Source organism: Silurus meridionalis, chromosome 23, assembly GCF_014805685.1.
Source record: "Silurus meridionalis isolate SWU-2019-XX chromosome 23, ASM1480568v1, whole genome shotgun sequence".
NCBI lineage: Eukaryota > Metazoa > Chordata > Actinopteri > Siluriformes > Siluridae > Silurus > Silurus meridionalis.
Window position 1 is genome coordinate 3,122,686 of NC_060906.1, and position 16,413 is coordinate 3,139,098.

At 42.7% G+C, this 16,413-nt stretch overlaps 1 non-coding gene and 1 pseudogene across 1 annotated transcript; one reads left to right on the forward strand and one right to left on the reverse strand.

The window, feature by feature from the left end:
• The window catches only part of LOC124377346, a 93,261-nt pseudogene extending 88,089 nt beyond the window's left edge, over positions 1–5,172 (forward strand).
• A 10,937-nt stretch (positions 5,173–16,109) lies between these two features.
• On the reverse strand, positions 16,110–16,182 carry trnag-ccc. Its single transcript has one exon. It is a non-coding gene; the product is annotated as a tRNA-Gly (tRNA).
• Between the last annotated feature and the right edge of the window lie 231 nt (positions 16,183–16,413).

Consider the following 16,413-nt stretch of genomic DNA (forward strand, 5'->3'; position numbering starts at 1 on the left):
GAACTACAGTGTGAACTACCAGTGGCCATTTGACATCGTGCAACCTGTCACTCAGCACTGACCATTCAGCAGAGTCAATCAGCACTGGCCTTTCAGCATGCATTCTGCATCACGCAACCTTCTGAACAGCAGCTAAGATAACAAGAATCACCTCATATATGATCAGTTCTATACCCAGTAAAGTTGAGTGTTGTGAATCCTGTACCGTGTTTTGACTGACACGCTGGGGCGAGTACAATCCCCTGATCAGCGCACACCAGATAGTGAAAATCCTAGTCATTGCATGACTACAGCACAGTGCTGTGCATAAAAGCAGACCGACCCAGGAGGGACAAGCATTTTTTTTCGCATTCAGGAAATAGACGAAGCAGACTCTGATGGAGGAGAGATTTAATTTGTCCAGCAGGCCACTGATACCACCTCAGAAGAATCCTAAAAGGAGACAGAACAAGAACCCAACATGCCTCCACGGATGATGCACCGTGGTACTGGGAAGCCCTGTCTGAGCCAGACGGCAAAAGACGGCACTGTGTGGGTAGATGAGGACATTGGAATGCCCAGTGCAGTAGCAAATCACACGTGCTTCACTGCGCAAGCTGGACCCACAGAGTCTGCTAAGGTTTGTCATTGCCATAGTACATATAATATTTATATAAACCCATTTAGAGTGAGGTTCATGTAAATTTACTATTCTCTATTTGTTTATCTTCCGACAGCGTAAAATTACAAGCGTGCTCCAAAGCTTCCTTTGCCTGTTAGACGTGGGAATGCTGCAGACCATCAGGGAGTCCATCAAGCCCGCAGAACAGAGCCGGACTGGAATTTGGCAATTTATGAACTGATGGAATTCATTTAAATTCTGTTTGTAAGAGCAATCATGTGTCCCGGTGGTGCCATTGTGGATTGCTGGTCAGAAAGCTTTCTGGTGCCAGTAATCAATGCCCCGAGATAGATTCATTTCAATTATGCAACACCTTTGATTTGATGACAAGGACACGCGGGCAGAACGGGTGAAAACAGACAAATTTGCTGCGACCCCAGTCTTCAGAATGGAGAGAGGCTGGCAGAGAACGTGTTCATGAATCTGATGGAGCCATTTTTGGATGATGGGAGAAATGTCACGATGGACAATTTTTTTACTTCACTGTCGCACAGACTGCTGCAGCGCAAAACAACGCTACTTGGGCACGGTGAATAAAGTCCGGTCGTGAACTTCCTCAACTTGCAAAAGACACTGCACAGTGAGAGGTATTCTCCACTTCAGTGCTTAGAAGTGGCAGTGTCTCCTTGACAATTTATGCACCTAAAAAAAACAAGACTGTGTGTGTTCTAAGTTCCATGCACTAAGACCCCAAAACACCAAGGCCTCTGAGCTTCAACAAATGTTGTAGTTCAGAGTAGTAAACAAATGCAAATGTGCCAGGCCTCACAGGTAATGGGTGTGTTTGCACAACAAAAGCAGGAGAACAATGGAGCTGAAGGCCTGTGAAAATCTCAGCAGGGGTGCTACTAGGTGTTAGGTCCAGGAAATTTACGCAAATTTGCGCAGCTTTAGTAAAGCTAAATCCTCATTTTCATTGATTTGTGAATTAAATTAATTTGTGTGAATCTCCGTTTATTTGTAAACCGAAATCTATGAACAAATAAAAATGGAGAATGATGATAGAAGAGAATGAAGAGTGATAGATGATGAAGTCATGTCTCTCATGAAGCTCAACCACTAAAGATCAGGCACAGTGGCAGACAACCAATCAGATTTGACTTCCTGAAAATGGCTGAGCCAATGCTGTTTGAGTATTTTGAATTCGAACCCGTTGGCCCTGCCCACTGCTTTGTGAATGATCCATGTTTGTACTTATAGACTTCTTTCACGAGCTTCCGTCTGAAGTTAATGTTGGGCTCGTGATTTTTCTCCATTTTCCGTGCGTCAACCTTATAAATTTATCACGCGTGAGCTTCAACCCCGTTTTTCCTGGATTTAGCGGATTTTTACCCAAAGGTGAGTTACAGTGAAATGTAGCAGCTGAGCTGCCCGGGTACCATCTAGTGGACATTCTGGAGTCATAAACCTCTGCATTTTTCTTCCAGTGTCCTGATTCTTTAGACCTCTGATCATGAAATCAGATTACAGACGGAGATTTTTAGGAGAACCTCCACAAACTCCTGCTGCTGCTGGATCAAAGGTACAATTTATTTATGTCTCATCTCAGAAAGTGTGGTGTGATACAACCACATTTCCACTGTGTTGAGCAGAAGGTTGGGGTTTGTTTTTCTGAGGGGTCCAGAGTGCTGTTAACTTTCTGCCATGGGGGTAAATATCCACATTCTCAGGTGTAGGGATCACATCGTTATATGCCATAAACCTAAAATGTTCTCGAAATTTAAAGAGCAATCATATGGTATTAGCTGTAATTTCAAACATGATTTCTTCCCCAACCAGGGCTGGTTCTAGATATTTGGAGGCCTTCAAACCTCCTTCCCTCCAGCTTTCAGAATATATTATTTCTGAACTTTATTATTTATACAAAATCTGTTATCAGTAATTTCATAAATTTACTTAAATGTGCATATTAATGTTCAACTTCAGCTGAGTGAGTTATTTTATATCCAAGCCCAAACCCCCACCTCCAATCACGAGGCCTCACATACAGGGCTTAGGCAATTGCCTGATTTGCCTATAGCTGGTGCTGTCCCTTTTCCCGACACTTTTTTTTTTCCTTTTCTTCTGAAATATAAAATGAGATCATATTGCTGCTTAGCAAACCTCCTCCGTCTTGATGGTAGAAATGTTAAAGATTTTTAAAACAAAATAGAACCATGAACAGTGAACTGTTCTCAAAAACTCCTTAAAATACTTAATTTTATACTTTTATCCTGTGTATATTTTTTATTTATTCAGCAGCTCCATCAGCATTTGCAAAACTGAGATTTAGGCTGCTTCAGCAATTTTAAGCCACAATAGATAACTGTAGCAGACGTTTCTGATACGTGACAAATCTAAAATTCTTACAGATTATTGAATTGTTTTATCGTGTTTTTCAGATGCACCCGTGCTCAGTTTGTGGGAAGACATTTACACAAAATTCTGTTCTGAAAGAACACCAGCGTGTCCACACAGGAGAGAAGCGGCATCACTGTGAACAGTGTGGGAAGAGTTTTATTCACCAGAGTCATCTCAAAAGACACCAGCGTATCCACACAGGAGAGAAGCCGTATCACTGTGAACAGTGTGGGAAGAGTTTTTCTTATCAGCGTAGGCTCAAAGAACACCAGTGTATCCACACAGGAGAGAAGCCGTATTACTGTGAACAGTGTGGGAAAAGTTTTATCCGATTTTCTCATCTTCAAGTACACAAGCGAATCCACACAAGAGAGAGGCCGTATTACTGTGAACAGTGTGGGAGGAGTTTTGCTCATCAGAGTAGTCTCAAGGTACACCAGCGAATCCACACGGGAGAGAAACCGTATCACTGTGAACAGTGTAAGAAGAGTTTTATTCACCAGAGTCATCTCAGAATACACCATCGTATCCACACAGGAGAGAAGCCGTTTCACTGTGAACAGTGTGGGAAGAGTTTTAATCGCCAGAGTAGTCTCAAAGAACACCAGCGTATCCACACAGGAGTGAAGCCGTATCACTGTGAACAGTGTGGGAAGAGTTTTTCTTATCAGCGTAGTCTCAAAGAACACCAGTGTATCCACACAGGAGTTAAGCCGTATCAATGTGAACAGTGTGGGAAGAGTTTTTCTTATCAGCGTAGTCTTAAAAAACACCAGCGTATCCACACAGGAGAGAAGCCGTATCACTGTGAACAGTGTGGAAGAGTTTTACTCATCAGAGTAGTCTCAAAGAACACCAGCGTATCCACACAGGAGTGAAGCCGTATCACTGTGAACAGTGTGGGAAGAGTTTTACTCATCAGAGTAGTCTCAAAGAACACCAGCGTATCCACACAGGAGTGAAGCCGTATCACTGTGAACAGTGTGGGAAGAGTTTTTCTTATCAGCGTAGTCTCAAAGAACACCAGTGTATCCACACAGGAGAGAAGCCGTATCACTGTGAACAGTGTGGGAAGAGTTTTAATCGCCAGAGTCATCTCAAAATACACCAGCGCATCCACACAGGAGTAAAGCCGTATCACTGTGAACAGTGTGGAAAGAGTTTTACTCAACAGCATGGTCTCAAGGTACACCAGCGTATCCACACAGGAGAGAAGCCGTATTACTGTGAACAGTGTGGGAAGAGTTTTAATCGCCAGAGTCATCTCACAATACATCAGCGCATCCACACAGGAGAGAAGCCGTATCACTGTGAACAGTGTGGGAAGAGTTTTAATCGAGATAGTACTTTTCGGGTACACCAGGAAATCCACACAGGAGAGAAGCCGTATCACTGTGAACAGTGTGAAAAGAGTTTTAATCGCCAGAGTCATCTCAAAATACACCAGCGCATCCACACAGGAGAGAAGCCGTATCACTGTGAACAGTGTGGGAAGAGTTTTAATCGCCAGAGTCATCTCAAAATACACCAGCGTATCCACACAGGAGAGAAGCCGTATCACTGTGAACAGTGTGAAAAGAGTTTTAATCATCAGAGTAGTCTCAAAGAACACCAGCGTATCCACACAGGAGTGAAGCCGTATCACTGTGAACAGTGTGGGAAGAGTTTTAATCGCCAGAGTCATCTCAAAATACACCAGCGTATCCACACAGGAGAGAAGCCTTATCACTGTGAACAGTGTGGGAAGAGTTTTAATCGAGATAGTACTTTTCGGGTACACCAGCGAATCCACACAGGAGAGAAGCCGTATCACTGTACACATTGTGAGAAGAGTTTTAAATGAGAGAATAATTTTTAGAAACACCAGCGAATCCACACAGGAGAGATGCCGTCTCACTGCTGATGTAGTAGGTTGAAAAAATATATATGTATAGATGTTAAAATTAAAGAGGAAAAAAAGGACACCCCCTTTAAAATTTTGTGTTGTTCATAAATGATGCCTTCAACATTTGTTTATTGATGGGTAAATTCATTGTTACATTCTTTGTTGTGGGTAAAGAAAATGTTGCTGTTATTATTGTTTCCTGTAGAGGGCGTTTAGCGCTGTTTAACTAAGGTACTGCACCGGGCGTTCAGAGTTAATTAAACTTTGCCGGAGCTTACAGCCAGTACTCCTGTCTCACAGCGTTTTATTTATCATTCTACAGAGCCGGCAGAAGCGGTTAATTCACCTCACCCATTCAGGCTTCCCAGCCCTGATGCGGGTAACAATTTGGGGGCTCGTCCGGGATCAGCGCCACCTGGTGGTCGGGTGCTGATCATCAAAGAACCACAGTGGTTAAACGTCATTCGTCCCAGACCAGCGAGTTGAACGGCAGACACCAGCAGTCCAGTCATGGCTACTCTTCGAGAACTACGGTGGGAGATCGAGAAGCAGCTCCACCTGCTGGTCTGCTCTTCTAACTGCAAAGCACTCTACAAGGTAGCCCTGTGTTGCGCGGAGGAGGGAGAAAAGGGGGTCCCAGACGGGGATGCAACAGAAGTGGAACTCTACGACGTCATCGTTGATTTCATGCGAGGAGAACAACTGCAGCGTCTTGAGGACCAAGGAATGGCCCGTTTGCTGACCCTTCATGACCTCGTTCGTGAGTTGACTGCTACAGATCAAGATTCGGCTTCGGATGTCGCAGAAAATGAAGAGACTGTGGGACTGGTATCGCGACCTGCATCGACATCAGCGGCTGCAAGGGTGCAGGTAGCACAAACTCCAGGTCTGACATCACATTTAAGAGCTGAACAAACTATTCCACTGCCTAGAGTGTCTGAACAAATGACTGGTCTGATCAGATTCTCTGATGTTGCATCATATCTGCCACGTAGAGAGTTCAAAATTTACGGTGGGCAAATTTCTGATTCAAATTCAGACTTGAGTTTCAACAGTATTTGTAAGCAAATTGATGAAGGTATAGCAGAAAATTTCTCAGAGTCAGAAGTTATTCGAACAGTGTTAAAGGTTATCAAACCTGGTACCTTCAAAGAGATGCTTATTACAAAAGACAGCCTTACCGTAGCTGAGTTGAAACGGTTCCTTAGAGCTCACCTTAGGGACAAAAGTAGTACTGAATTATTTCAGGAGCTGAGCAATGCAAAACAACAGGACAAAGAATCCCCTCAACAGTTTATGTATAGGTTAATGGGGCTTAAGCAGAGGGTGTTGTTTGCTTCAGAACAAACAGGATCTGAGTTTCAGTATGACCGCAAACTGGTCCAAGGTGTTTTTCTACACTCACTGTATCAGGGTCTAAATGAAAAATACATATTTGTCCGGAGGGACATTAAAGCAGCAATAGGTACACAGGAAACCTCAGATGATCAGATCCTAGAACTGATTACACAGTCTGTTAGTGAGGAAACTGAAAGACAAAAACGACACACCTACAAATCCAAAGTCACAATTGCAAGTGTGACACAGCAGGAGGATGTGGAGGGGCAATGTTCTTCACTGAATCATGCCGAAGTTAGAGCCAATCGTGATGCTATTCATGAACTTTCTGTACAAGTATCTGCATTGACGAAGAATCTAGAGAAAGTTGTCATGTCAATGGGCCCTGGTGTTCAACAGCAAACCCAAACCGTTGCTGCAAGTGCACAACAACCAGTAAAATCAGAGGCAAAGGGTAAATGTCAACAGTGTATAGCCCAAAATGTTGAAGTATGTACTCACTGTTTCTTCTGTGGTCAAGCAGGGCACCGAGCTGTGGGCTGTCTCATGAAAAGTCGGGCGTTAAAAGAGAGGAGGTCACTGGGGAGGGACCACCAGTGACCGGAGAAGATCTCGTGTCCCAACCTTCTTTCCATGCACCCAGAAGTGAGCAACCTGTAACACAGAACACATCCAACAGAGCAAAGGAAATTGGAGGAAAGCGTGTCGCACAGCTGATTGGCAGTCGCTGCATGATAACTTGCCATTTAAATGGTGTCCAGACTCAAATGCTTTTGGACAGTGGAGCTCAGATCAGTATGGCTGGACAGATGTGGCTAAAGAAGAACCTACCAAACATCGAAATTCAACCACTAGAATCTTTATTAGCAGATAGCCAGCTGCACGTCACTGCAGCAAATGGGACAACTGTACCCTTTGATGGGTGGGTTGAGGTTTTATTAGAGATCACAAGTGGCAAACAAAACAAAATCGCCATCCAAGTGCCCCTTTTGGTGAGTCGAAAATGCATGGACTGCCCGTTGCTTGGGTTCAATGTAATTGAGGAGATCATAAGGGAGAATAATGACTGTGCAAATAACTTGAGCCTAATTGATCTTCTGTCTGAAGCTTTGCAGATGCAAAAAGGTGCCACTGAAACCTTGGTGTCCACAGTGAACTCTAACCTCCTCCAAGAATGTACTACCAGCTGTATAGTAAAGACTGGGAAGTCAGGAGCCACCATCCCCTGTGGTCAGGTCCTAGAGGTAAAATGCAGAGTAAGAACAGGGCACAAGGGTGGGACCATGATGTTCGAACCAGCGTCAGAAAGTTTCATCCCCGAAGGGTTGGAGTTATTTCCTGCTGTTGTAAATGTGCCTCCTGGTGCCTCAAAGACAGTGAAGATTCCAGTTCAAAATTCCACAAATCATAACATTTACCTACCTCAGAGACTTGTCTTAGGTAATATCGAACCCATCAGCGAAATTAGACCCGTTTGCTCTTCCTCCAGCATTTCACATTCAGATCAACAGATCAATGGTGCGCTTTTGTGTGCATCCCAGCTCACGTCAGCGGACGATGTCTGTAAAAGGGAACATCATGAGAGAAGAGTTGGAGAAAAATGGCACCCACCTGTTGATCTTGTTGAACACCTCAATAAACAGGAACAAGATATTGTGAGAAAAATGTTGTTTGAGGAGTCAGATGTGTTTGCTCAGGATGAGGGAGACATCGGGTGTATTCCTGATCTGCAGTTGAAAATCCGTTTATCTGATGATACACCAGTCCAGAGGTGTTATAATTCCATCCCAAAACCCCTTTATAAGGAGGTGAAAGACTATGTGCAGAATCTGTTGAACAGAGGTTGGATCAAGAAGTCATCCTCATCGTATTCGTCACCAGTGGTATGTGTTCGGAAAAAAGACAGTAGCTTGCGCTTGTGTGTCGATTTTCGAGCTCTTAACCGCAAGACCATCCCTGATCGACATCCCCTCCCCAGGATTCAAGATCTGTTAGACAGCCTTGGGGGAAATTCATGGTTTTCCATTCTGGATCAGGGAAGCGCATATCATCAGGGATTTGTGAGTGAGGACTCTAGACATGTCACTGCCTTTAACACTCCGTGGGGACTATACGAGTGGGTGCGTATTCCCTTTGGGTTAACAAACGCCCCAGCTGCATTTCAACGATGCATGGAAGGAGTGTTGGAGGGTATTAGAGATGAGTGCTGCGCACCCTATTTAGATGATGTACTGTGTTACTCAAAATCCTTCAGCGACCATGTTGACCATCTTCGAAATGTTTTTAGTAAGATGAGAGAGCATGGAATTAAGCTTCGACCAAAAAAATGTGAGCTATTTAGAAGTCAAGTGCGATACATTGGTCGCTTGGTGTCCGGAGATGGAATCCAAATAGACCCAGCAGACTTGGAGGCGGTCATGGCCCTGAAAACTAAGGAACCTCGCACAGTGGGAGAAGTGCGGACGCTGCTGGGATTCCTGAGTTATTACAGGTCTTACATCCAAGACTTCTCGAGATTGGCCAAGTCACTCTGAGCTTCTCCTCACGCCACCTGGAACAAGAGAGAGTACGCAAAACCCCCAAGTTCCCAATCGTCGAGGTGCACTAAGAAAGAATGAAAAAGGGCAGCTTAACTCGAGAACCCCAATCGTTTGGACTGCAAAACATCAGGAGGCTGTTTCCAAACTTGTCGATATGTTGACAAGCCCGCCAGTGCTAGCTTACCCAAATTGTGACCTGCCCTTTGTATTACACACCGATGCTTCGAATGAAGGGTTAGGGGCTGTGCTTTATCAGCAACAGGGCAATAAACTCCGCGTCATCGGGCATGGGTCCCGCACATTAACTCCGGCTGAAAAGAACTACCACCTACACTCGGGTAAACTGGAATTTTTGGCACTCAAATGGGCCATCTGCGATAAGTTTAGAGACTATCTCTACTATGCTCCAACATTCACAGTTTACACCGATAACAATCCGCTGACCTATATCCTCAGCACAGCAAGGTTGAATGCAGTAGGGCAGCGCTGGGTGGGTGAGTTAGCGGACTTTCACTTTAACATCCGATACCGACCTGGTAAAGCCAATGTCGACGCCGATACACTGTCCAGACAACCCCTGAAACTGATTGAGGTCATGGGTGAACACACGAAAACCCTATCACCTGAAACTGTGTCTGCTGTTTGGCAGGGTAGTAAAGCTATGGCCGACAGTGATGTTCCGTGGGTTGCCGCCTTAGAGCTCAGTAGTCGAGGGGAAGATGTAATATGCACTGAGGGTAGCATCTCCACAGTCACCCATGAAAACATCAAAGCTGCACAACGAGATGACCCAGCGATATGTGAGATAATCATGTTGAAAGAACAGGGCTGGACACCAAACGAAAAAGACAAGAATAACATGAAAAGAGAAACAAGGCGACTTCTCTTTGAATGGACCAAATTGGAGCTAGAGGACGGGATCTTGTACCGTAAGACAGGACAGGCCAGACAATTAGTTCTCCCTCTGCGGTTTAAAACCACAGTACTTAGAAAGTTGCACAATGAAATGGGACATGTAGGAGTGGAGAAAGTGCTCCATCTCGCTCGTGAACGCTTTTATTGGCCCTCAATGAGGAAGGAGATTGAGGAGTATGTAACAACTAAGTGTGCTTGCATAAAACAAAAGCATCCACATGTCCACCAACGAGCACCCATGGGATCCATTACATCTAGTTCCCCATTTGAGCTGGTGAGCGTGGACTACTTGCATCTTGAGCCAAGCAAGGGTGGTTGTGAGTATATTCTTCTGCTGGTAGACCACTTCACCCGCTTCGCGCAGGCGTATCCTACGAGAAACAAGTCCGGTAAGACAGCAGCAGAAAAGATTTTCCAGGACTTCATTCCTCGCTTTGGGTATCCCGAAAAACTCCACCACGACCAAGGGAGAGAGTTTGAGAACCAACTGTTTCAGAGGTTACAACAGTTGTCAGGAATAGCCCACTCTAGAACCACCCCATATCATCCTCAGTGTAACCCTGTGGAGAGATTAAATCGGACAATTCTGCAAATGCTCAGGACTCTGTAGGAAAAGAAAAAGAAGGAATGGAAGGACTACTTGCCTCACATTGTGCATGCTTATAATTGTACCAGGCATGAAGCAACCGGCTACTCTCCATTCTTCCTTTTGTACGGCCGATCACCCCGATTGCCTGTCGACTTGCTGTTTAACCTGAAAAACAAGACAGAGGGTTCAAATCAACAAACTTTTGCACGGAAATGGGAAGACAGAATGAGGCAAGCATATCAGATCGCGAAAGAGAACAGTCAAAAGTCTTCAGCAAAGGGCAAGAAATACTATGACCGAGCGGTAAGAGGTGTCATTCTTCAACCAGGAGACCGGGTGTTGGTAAGAAACCTTTCGGAAAGAGGTGGCCCGGGAAAGTTACGTGCATACTGGGAAAAGGATGTACATCGTGTCCTAGAGCGTATCGGTGATAGCCCAGTATACAAGATACAATCCGAGACAGGTTCCAAGACCCTTTGAGTGCTTCATCGCAACCTCTTGCTCACTGTCAATGATTTACCTTTGGAAGATCCCAGTGCTGAAGCTAAGGAGACAAGGAAAGGGAAACACAGAAGACAAGTAAGAAATCAGCTGGAGGATGAGTCGGACTCAGATGCCTCAGATGAGGAGGAACATACTTACCGGTATAACCTTCGTACGAACATACCTTGCTATAGATTTGTGACAGTTTCACCAACAGAGAGTGAACTTGAAACTCAAACAACCCAAAACCATTCTTACCTCCGTCCAACTGCAACAGAATTTTATCCTGACGAAAGAGGTGAGTCACCAAGGAACCAGGGTCAGGAGTGGGAACAAATTCTTGAGTCTCCATCTGTTCCTGGGAAAAATCAAAGGTCTGTGATGCCAGATGAGGAGAGGCAAAGGAATGAAGGAGAAACAGTCAGAGTTGCAGAAAATGAAATGGAAAGGGGAACTACAGGGTTGGAGGAAGGAAATGTGAGAAGGACACAAAGAGTGGGAAAACCAAGAGAAATGTTCACATATGACACTCTGGGTGTTCCATCTTACCAACCCTGGAGATCAGAGGTACACTCACTACAACTCACCCAACCATATATATCTCCAAATGGGACACATTACTTTCAGTATATGGCCACCAACCCTTGTTGTCATTGTTGTCATAAGGTGTACTGAGGTAGTGATTCAAAGAAGAGAATGAAAGCAAATAACACATTTTCAGAGGTTATTCAGATGTCAGGAGTCATAAAAAAAAAGAAGGGGAGAGTGTAGTAGGTTGAAAAAATATATATGTATAGATGTTAAAATTAAAGAGGAAAAAAAGGACACCCCCTTTAAATTTTTGTGTTGTTCATAAATGATGCCTTCAACATTTGTTTATTGATGGGTAAATTCATTGTTACATTCTTTGTTGTGGGTAAAGAAAATGTTGCTGTTATTATTGTTTCCTGTAGAGGGCGTTTAGCGCTGTTTAACTAAGGTACTGCACCGGGCGTTCAGAGTTAATTAAACTTTGCCGGAGCTTACAGCCAGTACTCCTGTCTCACAGCGTTTTATTTATCATTCTACAGAGCCGGCAGAAGCGGTTAATTCACCTCACCCATTCAGGCTTCCCAGCCCTGATGCGGGTAACACTGACATTGTGGGAAAAGTTTTCATTATTCGAGTAGCCTCCTCAAACACCAGCAGAGTCATACAGGACAGAAGCTGTAATTCTGTGGAAAATGTGGGCGGAGCTATGCTTATTGAAGATCATTACAAAAGCACAATTTCCCTAACATCAGCTCCTGATGTGAATTTTTCAAACTAAGAATACAGTTTTTTTATTTAGTTTTTAAAGGGATAGTTCACTGGCTCCAAGTTTCATTTTCAGTAATCACACCAGGGCACAGACACAGAAAAAGCCATCAGAATATTGTTTACATCTAATTTAGAGGGAGAAGTCTAGTCCAACTACACCTAACTAAATTCTATGGCAAGAAGTACGGGGCATTTCTGAACATCATCTGATAGATCAGTTTATCTAAATAAGGATTACAATGTTATCTACACTATTATACACACACACTAGATATATATACTGTACATACACACACATTGTGCCAAATGAGTGTTGAATATTTCATTCCTCCAGCAGGTAACAGGGTGTTGGAGAGAACATTTTCTGAAAAAAGGTGTCCCGCTAGTAAACGACATCCATACTGGGATAAGAATATATATGTCAGATCATGGACTGTATTTGTTATGGCCCAATGTACAAAATACAACCTGAGACAGGTAAGAAAACCTTTGTGTAATTCATCGCAGCCTCCTAATTGTTGTCAATGTCTTGCCTTTTGAGGCTCTCTGTGAACATGATCCAGAAACACCACCATCCTCTATTGAGTCAAAGCTCATTTTGAAATGTACTGAGGCAAAGTAGAAAACTGTTCTGTGGCCAGAAGTATAAAAATGTAAATTTATTTTTTTGGAAACCATGGACCACTTGGAATAGTGCCTGTGGAATGGGCAGCTTGTACATCTGGAAAGGCTTCATCAATGCTGAATGGTATATACAAGTTTTAGAGCAACAAATGCTTCCATCCAGAAGATTTCTTATCCAGGGAAGGTCTTGTATATTTGAGTAAGACAATACTAACTGCATACTGCATCTATTACAATAATGTGACTTTGTAGTAGTCTGCATGTCTGGGTGTTGAACTGGTCTGCCTGCAGTCTAGACCTTTCATCATGTCAAAACATTTGGTGCCTCATGAAATCAAAAATACAACAAAGGAAACCAAGAACCAAGAGGCCAACATTCCTCTCCCAAAACCTCAGCAACTGGTCTCCTCAGTTACCAGCTTTTATGGACACAAGACATGATGCTACACATGGCCCTGTCCCAACTTTTTTGAGATGTGTTGCGGTTTAAATTCAAAATGACAATTTTATTCCCCCTGCAATGGGATATATTGTCAGTTTAAACATCAAACATGTTTTATTGTGAATAAAATATGCATTTATGTGGTTTGCTAATCATTGCACTGTTTTTATTTATTTTATTTATAAAGTGTCCAAACAGTTTTGGAATTGGGGTTGTATGATTTAGAAATGGTATAGTTTTATTGTATGTTAGTCTCTCTATTTTCTTCTTTAGAAAAAAATCAATCTGAAGAGAGATATTCTAATCCAACCGATTTACCTTGTATTTTAATCCAATTTATTTAGAGCATGTTTCATTCAACATATTTAGCATATATCTAGTACAGAAATTATTAGATACCATAAACTTTACATGAATAAATTAATCAAACCTATTTAGCCCGTTTTTTAATCAAACATTTTTAATCTATTTACTCTAAGTAGAAAGGAAACTGTTAGTCTGATTCAAATAAATAAAAATAATAGGGTTTTTCTGATGCTGTAAATGTGCAGATGAAAATAAAAACAATCACATATGAGTCAGACTAATTACATTTATCAAGGAAAAAGAGTGAATAGGGTGAAGGAGAGCGGTCAAGGTCAGATTCAGGAGAAGGTATGGGAGGATAATACACAGGAGGGGGCGATGTAGAGTAGTCAATGGGAGACCAGTAAGAATGATATGGAGAAGAGATATAAGGAGAAGAGAGAGGAGGAGTCGATGCAGGTGTGCGAAGACCTTCAGAATCTTTGTTATCAGTTTGTGTCTCCTGATGTAAAAGAACAGGAAGGTCAGGCGAAGTCTGTGTGCCCATCTCACACGTAACAGCTGGTTGCATGAAGATGTGAGGAGGCAGGAATGGGTCGTCTGGAACAGATGGGGTCGTCAGGTGCTCATTAATTTGTCTACACTGGCTCCCCAATCAAATCTCGCATTGATTATAAAATACTACTACTGACGTATAAAGCACCTAACGGTCTCGCACCGCAGTATCTGAGTGAACTTCTGTACCAGTATGATCCTCCACGCCTAATTAAATCAAAAGGTGCAGGCTATCTGTTGGTTCCTCAAATAATGAAGACTACATCAGGGGGCAGATGTTTCTCTTATAAAGCCCCACAGTTATGGAACAGCCTTCCAACCAGTGTTCGGGACTCAGACACAGTCTCAGTGTTCAAGTCGAGGTTGAAAACCTATTTATTTAGTCAGGCCTTTTATCAGTAGATTTTTCTTAGGTAAAGGAGCAGATCTGGAGGGAACATGGATATAGAGTGTTTGGTGAACTGTGATATTTGTATGCTGTGGTCCCCTCACATTCACACGTTCACTCAGGTTTGTTGATGGTGGTGTGGTGGGTCGTCTCTTATCCCAGAGATCCTCATGTCTGTGTTACCTTCTGGTTCTCCCTTGTAGTTATGCTGCCATAGTGAGTCTTGCTGGAGTCCAAACTGCACAGTGACATTAACTTTCATACACCAATAAAGACACTTTATAATCCATATACTTCTCTTCCCGTCACCCTCTCTCTCTCTCTCTCTCTCTCTCGCTCGAGTTAAACATGCTCCTGAGGCTCCAGTGACCATTGTTCCTGCCCTCTCCCCTTCGTGATCTTCCCACTACATCCAGGCCTGCCTTTTGGATAGAGTTCTCTTCATTTGGAGGCTACTCTGTGCAGCTTGGGATGGTTTCTCATCAGCGCCTTGGATGGTTCCATGAAATTCCAAAGTAAAAACGGGTGCTTTGAGGATGGATTGGACTGTAGTTAATGTCAACAGTCTCCTACACTGACTCAGGACTACTTTTCACTTTTGATCATCTGCTATCATCTGTATATCTGCTATAAATAGACATTTGGTGCAACCCAGATGAGGATGGGTTTCCTCTTGAGTCTGGTTCCTCTCAAGGTTTCTTCCTTGTGCCATCTCGAGGAGTTTTTCCTTGCCACAGTCGCAACCGGCTTGCTCATCAGGGACAAACTTACTTATAAAGAACATCTTCACTTTTAATCACCACATTATCTGTGTAAAGCTGCTTTGAGACAATGTTCATTGTTAAAAGCGCTATAAAAATAAAAATGAATTAAATTGAAGTGAAAATTGTTTATTTTATGTGTTAATATTTGGATGATTATTTCGATCAAAATTTGGACACAAAACTATTTTGTTACTCATATTAGCTACATATGATGGTTAATCAGTCACACAAAAGTAATGTAAATAAATATAGAGTGTGATCAGGGCGATATTTGTAAGTATATAAATGAGGGTGAAAATGAACATATTCAAGTACTGGCATTAGCAAAGTGGAATTTTCATTCAGCAGTGGGCAGCGAATGGAACTGTTAGAAACACTACAAAATATTTTACACAATACCTTAGGTTTATTTTATAGACATAGTAATGTCCTTAACAACCTTCACATTTTGCTCCTCCGCTAATTATTTAGCGATCATGTAGAAATTCGAGGCTTTTCGTTTCAGGATGTAATGCTGATGTTTATCGCCGTTCTTGGGGTTTTCTCTCTAAAAGAAGCTTTGTAAATTCCATAAACATGTTATAATCCATTATGAACAGATATCACTTGTAGATTATGACTGATGATTAAGTGGACACTAAATTATTAGTGAATGCTGGTGAAATTGGAGAAACCACGTGATCAGCGTGTATGATACATGGGGAGACAGAGGAAGACCTTTTAAAAAGTAGTGTTATTAAACAAATAAAAGTGCAAAATAAGCTGCAAAAAAATAAATAAATAAACTTGAGGAAACCCTTAATATTAAATAAAAAAAACTGTAAAAAAATGGTCTTTCGGCTTCTCCCGTTAGGGGGCGCCACAGGGGATCCGCCGCACATTTGATTTGGCACATGTGTTTTACACTGGATGCCCTTCCTAACGCAACCCTCCCCAATTTATCCGGGCTTGGGACCGGCACTGAGAGTGGCTGGGGATGGTTCCCTGACCGGGAATCGAACCCGGGTCGCAGCGGTGGGAGCGCTGCATCTTAACCACTAGACCACCAAGGGACCTAATTAAAACTATAAACAGACAAAAAAAAGAAAGGGGTCGGCATCACTAGAATGAATATGGAGAACAATAACAAATTCCAGTCTTTTATTCAGCACTTTATTACCGAATAACAATAATACAAATGTTTTCCAAATTCCTCTGTTTGGAATAATAATAATATTATTGTTATATAAATACATTTATGTAACTTTATGCATGATAAAGTTTTGCATAGTGCTATTGATCACA